The following is a 7,334-nucleotide window of genomic DNA, read 5'->3' as shown; positions in this document are numbered from 1 at the left end:
GCTAGACAAGCCGAACCATCCCATGAGATTAGAGAATGATTCCCTCAAATGCAAGGCTGCAGAGGAAGGAGTGGGGTCTTATGGAGCTAGAGTTAGGAGCCATGGAGGGCCTAGGATTCAGGTTCAAGTTTTCTCCCATTTCAGCTTTGAAGCTCATAGCGTCCGCCGAGCTCAAGGACTCCGTGTGTGTGGGACCATATACCAAGTATGAACTTAAGGTTGAGATCTCAAATGGAGCTAATAGTGCAATGTTAGATGGACTGGTTAGGGCATTGTTTGAAGTGCTATCATTTGGTACATGTTTAACACCTATCACCCTCCTAGACCTCATGTGCATGTGTCACCTACTCCACTTGGCTACCCAGTCAAAATTAGTCTCTATGCCCCTCTGTCCCTTAAAGCAGCAGTCAGTGCGTTAGCCTTAGAGAAGCAACTCAGAGAGTCGTTGCATTGTCAGTTGTTGCGTTAGCAAAATAGTAGTGACTCTTAAAGTAGCATGATTGAATAACATGACGGGTGGTATAGTAGCAAACTGGTAAAGCAGTGATGAGTATAGCAACGAGTTGTAGGTCAATGCATTAGCCTTAAGGCGGGTGTTGACCTTTGAAGTAATAGTTGTGAGTTCATTAAATGCCATGTGGTGTTAGGTGAGGTGGGTGGGGGTGGGTGGCCAACTGATAATCCACATGTCAGTCTTGTTGCGTTATAAGGGAACGACTGACTAAGTTGCTGTGTTATCCATAAAATTCACAGTCCATTGAATGGTTTTTGGTACTCTCTGAAGATTTTTGAGTATTGATGCAAGGTTTATGAGCACAAATGGGTGCAATAATACCTATTCTACCTATTCAAACAAAAAAAGCACAAAAAACAACCTAAAAGCATCAAGCAGGAGATTTTTGAAGGGGGTGGCTGAGAACTCATTCTTATGTCAGCTCAATCCAATCCAAAGTCACTTTTTAGTGTTTGTAAGTGAGATGTGACAACACAAATACTTTAGCAATCATCCCTACTAGCTATTCCTATAACATGACAACAAAAAACAATAAAAAACAAGCTCAAATGTGTGAAAAACACTCTATGGATAGAAGTGGTAGTTTCTACTTTTCCTACTCCAAACTCACACTTTCCTCCTTCAAACCTAGCTTATACTCCACTAAAAAGCTTCCAGATAAGCTAGTAGAATTGTGCAATGGGTGGATAATGATAAAGGGATTGTGAGATACAAAAGCACACCTCAAACTTCCTGGCAATCTGCCAAAAATGTGTAGTCTGAATGGTGACTCACATGTCATGGGGATCTTGGAAGAATGTCATCAAAGCATCTACTGTCAAACAACTCCTTGTGGGAGCTTCATATGCACAAGCCTCTTACTTGTGTCACCCAAGCGTCTACCAGGTTGTTTGCGAGTGATTCCATGAGGGGGAAAGAGAGAGGGGTAGGGGAAAGGGAAAGGGAGAAGGGGATGAAAGGAAGGGGAAGGGAATGGGGAATGGAGAGAGTGAAAATCACAAGATAACTAAGCAAGAGGAAGCAAGAAGACTCAATGCAAGAGAAAGATAGAGATTCTATTCCAAAATTGCTAGTACACAATGAATACCAAAGTCAAACTTTTGGCCCTATATACATTTCCACCTTTGAAAGGAGGGCTAACTTTTGTACTCTTATATACCTCTCCATTCTCATTTTACAACCACTTGGGCCCATTTTTCTCCAAGGAAAATGTCATATTCCAATCCTCACGGTCTCTCCTATATCTCCATTTACTTTACATGGTACATGAATTGTTAACCGTGGCGGCGGTTAACAAGGATGAACATTTGCAACCATGACATTAGGTCTTCAAGTATTCAGAGACATGTCTAGGACACTTTAGCCCATACCATGGAGGGGGGTTTGCAGGCCATTCTATGGGCTATCCATAGGTGCAACTCATTCCTTGGTATGTGCCTTGTAGACTTAGTTTTAGGCAATTAGGACACTTGGTACAGTTAGTACACGCACTAGTTAGGACACTTAGTCCAGTTAGGACACCTTGTACTAGGGTTTTGTTAAATTGGGTTTTCGTTGTACTCATTCATTACAACATCTCATTTTTTGCCTCAATTCCTTGTTTCTTTGAGCTTCCATTGCTTGCCCTAGTCTACAAGATGGTTAAGAGAGAAAAATGCATGGAACTTGAGGAAGAGACAAGCACTTTTGAGGCACACATGTTCTTCTTTTTCTTTTAATTCTAATTATTTTTATGGAAAGACATGATTTCTTTGGTTAGTTGCATAGAAGTACATATGTACCTTAATGAAATTTTGAAAAAATATTGAGCTTCAATTTCAAAATCATACTCACTCTTCAATCACTATCATATTATCCATGTGACAATAGGAGAGATCATTCTTGTATTTGTCAATGTATCTCAAAAGGGGTCTACAAATGGGTGTACAATAAGGATGTACAAATAGGTATAGAAATAGGTGATATTCATTCTTGGGTGTACAAATAGGTGATATTTAATCTTGGGCTCTCCAAGGCCATTGAAGAGAATGAATGTCTCTATCTTTCTTCAAATAGATCCAAGTTGAATATCAACATCTCATCTCTTGCAAAAGGCTTTCAAGGACTCAATATTTTGCTTGAACATGAGAGTAGAAGCTTTGATATTTAAGTTTTTATTTTTTTAACCTTTTAATTAGGTATTTCCATACTGTCAAGGTAAAGAAACTCGAAAAGAATACTTTGTAATCATTTGAACCAAGATCAAGAGCTTTCTTATTCCATCTTTGTTATCAGGGGTAATTTTTGTAAACAAGCATCATAATGCTTTCAAAGAAGTCTACATATGTTGAGCCCACTTTATACTTCTTGGATCCAAATGTTGTATTCAAGTGGTCACGGAAATTTTCACCATCCCGATCGATGGGCCTCAAGTGCTTGAATGAATGGAAGAACAGTCCCATCATTGGCTATTAGAATTTAGAAGCGGAAGAGGCTACAAAGAAATGAGTGGAAACAAATTAACTTTGTTTTAGGACAATAGACATGTATCTGTGACATTATATGCCTCTTTTTTGTAAGAGTTCAACATTGATATAATTCTTCTTCTTCTACAATGACATCATTGTGCCAAAATTTCAAGAGCCTAAGGGTACACTTAATTGGTGCCAATCATATTTTTTTAATGAGAACACACTTGCCAAGAGATGATGCATGTATACAATGTTGAAAAACTAAAAGAATATAGAAATACTAGAAAGAGTAGATCAATAATGATAATGTCAATGGAATGTTGGTTGCCTTTGTTCATTTTCTGTCAATAGTATTACTCTATAAACATGTTGAACTTGAGCATATAAACTTCTCTTTTGTTTAAATGGCAATAATCCTTCCTTTTAAATGCTATGACATGATGCTTTCCTTTCTCTTGACTAGAGCATCCTTTCTCTTGACCATTTCTTTGAGGAATAAAGCTCATAGCAAGAAATAATTATAAGAAATTAAGTTATTAAAACTTATTATTTGCAAATTTCATTTAATAGTAATTGATGCCTTTTGAATCTCCTAAAGTTTATAGAAATAGTAAGAAAGGTAAATTGGTTTCCCATTGCTTAGTTGTGTAGTATTAGAATGGCTCTTCTAAAAAATAGGAAGGAAAATTTGATATGCAAGCTTGTGGGGCTATCAAGAGAATTGGAGAGGCATTATGCAAAACAAAAAAGGAACTATAAAAAGAAAGATTGTGTGCATAATGGTTCTCTTTGTTCCTAAAGCAAAATGGTATGTCAACTGTATAGTTCTCTTTGTTTAAATCAAAGAAGTGGGCTATGGTTCTAGATAAAATGCTAAGTAATTGCACCTTATCAGGGTTGTATGATGCAATGCAATAAGGATTATTAAAACCAAAGTGTAATTGGTAGACGTTTAACTTTGAACTTTAAATGATTACCATATTCTTTTGCTTTTGAACTTTCATACAAATCTAATTTATTAAAATTTCAACATTACAATATCTACTTTTTTTAACGTTACAACATTTTTTTTTCGAGTACCATGGTCATAGATTCAACCCTTTTGAATTTATATCCATGGCAATTCACATGATTGCAAGATAACAACCATATTTTAATTAAGAATTAAGCTTGTCTTGAAGATGAGAACTCCATCAATGAAATATTTATTGAGTTGACAAAATACACTAGATCATGCTTCATTGTTTGGGAAATTCACATCATTTTTAAAGCAAATTATCCTTAAGGAGTACATACAACTATGATACATCATAGTAATAGTTTCCCAAATAGGATCAATAAAACTCTATCAAGATGCAATAGTCAGATTTTCTCCATCCAAAACTATGTGACTAAAGCATGGAATAACAACCAATGTACTTGTGAAGTTTGGTGTCCTCGGACACATCATATATGATCAAATACCCCCCAAGTCAAAACATAAAGGTGAATTGTGTAGGTGGAATATTAGCAAAGACAAAAGGCTAGATCTCTCGTAATGTAGATTCTAGAATTGGGAAAATGTGAGGGTGCAATTAGAAGGCAGGATCTATCTTCATCACTACCCATTCTGAGAGTGTAAGTTCCAATAATAGGGGATTTTTGAGTCTATTCAATACCACATATAAAGTTTTTACAAATTAATGGATAAGTATTCCTTGAAAACATCGAAGGTATGCAAAAGACGATATGAATTATAGGAAGTCATACATGGGCATCATTGGTATTGAAAGAGCAACTCACGTACCTAGCTCTAGAAGAAGCAATCTGCACCATAAATGTATGCAAGAATGGATTTATATCAAGAATATGTGGTTTTTCTTAAAGATAAAATCCTTGAGATGGGCATTTAGGAAGGAGAGGAATGGATACAAAAGATTTAAAACCATTATAGTATACATTCATGGGATATTTATGGTCGGGAAACTCAAGAAAAGTTACACCACATGTTATGCAAATTGGAGAATTGCTATGATTGGGCATTGGAAATCAATAATTACATCATGTACTAGGATGGGCATGGAAAATTTTTAATAACATCATGTACCACTATGTGCTCTAGGATATTGAAGCCATGGAATTCATAGTAGTTGTGGAAAATGAATTCCAATTATAGGAGGAATCAAAATTAATGCATAGAGATATTGAAAGGAAAAAAGGTAGCAAAACATAGATACAAGTTGAGATGACTAGCACAGCTTTATTTTGTGGAAAAGTTTTGTAAGATATTTTTCTGTTTGATCGAGGTTTGTTGCCCCATTGTAAGCTCGAGTTAATCTACCAGTATAGGCATTATCCCTTTATTTTTATTGAATAGATATAACTATCATTAGGGGGGAAATGTGGGGACTCAAAAGGGCCTCAAATTAGTGTTTCCTAATTCCAAGGGATTTGTGAGGGATTTAAAGTGTACCAATGCAGTGCTCCTTTCTATGGGGCGATGCAATGTTGATGTGGAGGGTGGACAATCATGCAAATAACCCCTATTGTACTATTTTCCCTCTTGCTCTAGGGATAACCCAAACCATAATTCCCCCCCTTAACCCAATCTTGACCCTCCTCCCACGTCACTATATGTGCACTAGCTCCAAATTGCATTCAAGTATTTGTGGGCTTTTTTTGAAAAAATACTCTTCTCCTTTGTGCCCATCTCTCTCTCTCTCTCTCTCTCTCTCTCTCTCTCTCTCTCTCTCTCTACTCATCTCTTCTAGTCCAAGTGTTTTCTCCCTCCACTTTTCAAAATTTGGGTTGTAGCACCTCCTATAGCTACTGATTTATCCTCTCCTGGTCTTTTCCCTCTTACTATGCCCCCTCCTGCTCTGTGTTCTCTTGCTATTCCATGCCTCCTCTTGCTCTAGCCCCTCCTACATACCCTCATCTTTTGGTTTACTTTACTTATATTATCCTCTTTTTCTCTCCTCCTGGGTCAACATTTGCTTGGGTGTAGCCAATTACAAAACTATTTTCGGGGCCATTTTGGGGCCGTGATGCAACATGTTCCTAGGTGAATTTTTGAATTTTACGTGAATCCGCGCTCTCGCCAAAAGTTTTCTTGACATCTTGATGCCGCACTAGCATAATAATGAGACACAATCCATTTATTCTGAACACCATAGAGCTCGACACACGATAGCTCTGCACTACATCATGCATCACTGCACTGCTTCATGTAGTCCACTCTCTATTGACCACCTATCATCGCACAGCCTTTTATTGCAGCTTTGCCATCTATCACTGGGCAGCTTACCCATGCAGGTCATTAAAATTCAAGGTTGGCTTGGAGAGACAACCACGTTGGTTCTTGGCATAATAATGAGATGCAATCTATCATTCTGAACACTATCACAATGCAGTGTCTGGCCTGACCACTTGTCATCGCATAGCCTTTTACCATAGCTTTACCACTTGCCATTAGGAAGCACACCCATGTAGATCATAGGTTGGCTTGGAGAGACCACCACGCTAGTTTTTTATGTAATAATGAGACACAATCTATCATTTTGAACATCAGGTGTCAGCACAATTTTGGCCTGATGACTTGTCATCGCCCAGCAGTCAAGGTTGTCTTGGAGCAACCACCTCACTAGTTCTTAGAGTTATAGCTCCATTACCTATTTTTACATATAATAGGAGGAGGTCTATGATGACCACCGCACTGACAATAGAAGGAGATCTATGATTGCCACTACAATGGTTCTTGAAGTTATATATTTGTGTACCAAGGAAAATAAAAATTAATGATATGGCCCTTGAGGGGTCCCCTTTAGGCCCTTTAGGGGCAAGGGCCATATCAAGATGCCATATCTATCTAGTGGCATCCTAGATATTGTATAATGCATATCAATATGGCCCTTTTCCCTAGAGGGGACCCCTCAAGGTCCATATTGTCAATTGGATTTTCTAAAAGTTTAATTCTATTTTTCTAGATGTATCTCCATGCAACCACAATGGTGGGACATTGGAGCTATTTTAATCCTATTTTGGTCCTAAACCAAGGAAATTGTAGTCCTACTTTATTAGTATTTTAGTCCTTGTTGCAGTAAATCCTAAATGAGGGCAAAAGTGTATCGAGCCACTGTGGTGACTGGAGGCCTCGTGGTGCCATCGAGATAATCAACTACAATTCATTGAGTGAAAATTGAGCAAAAGAGATTAAAACTCGATTAAAATGTGCATCTACATCCAATAACATGTTATATAAAAACTAACAACTTATACTGAGAAAAAATTGAATAAAGGATCTTACATTTATAAAAACTCAACAATTGCTGAGAGCCTTAAAGGCCAAAAGATTACATCTAGCGACCATAACCATAGCTAACAACAGTGCA

The sequence above is a fragment of the Dipteris shenzhenensis genome, chromosome 2, assembly GCF_047967505.1.
Source record: "Dipteris shenzhenensis isolate YYH24624 ecotype China chromosome 2, Dip_SZ_1.0, whole genome shotgun sequence".
Lineage (NCBI taxonomy): Eukaryota > Viridiplantae > Streptophyta > Polypodiopsida > Gleicheniales > Dipteridaceae > Dipteris > Dipteris shenzhenensis.
The sequence above is the reverse complement of the archived record's forward strand: the minus strand, read 5'-3'. Positions refer to the sequence as shown.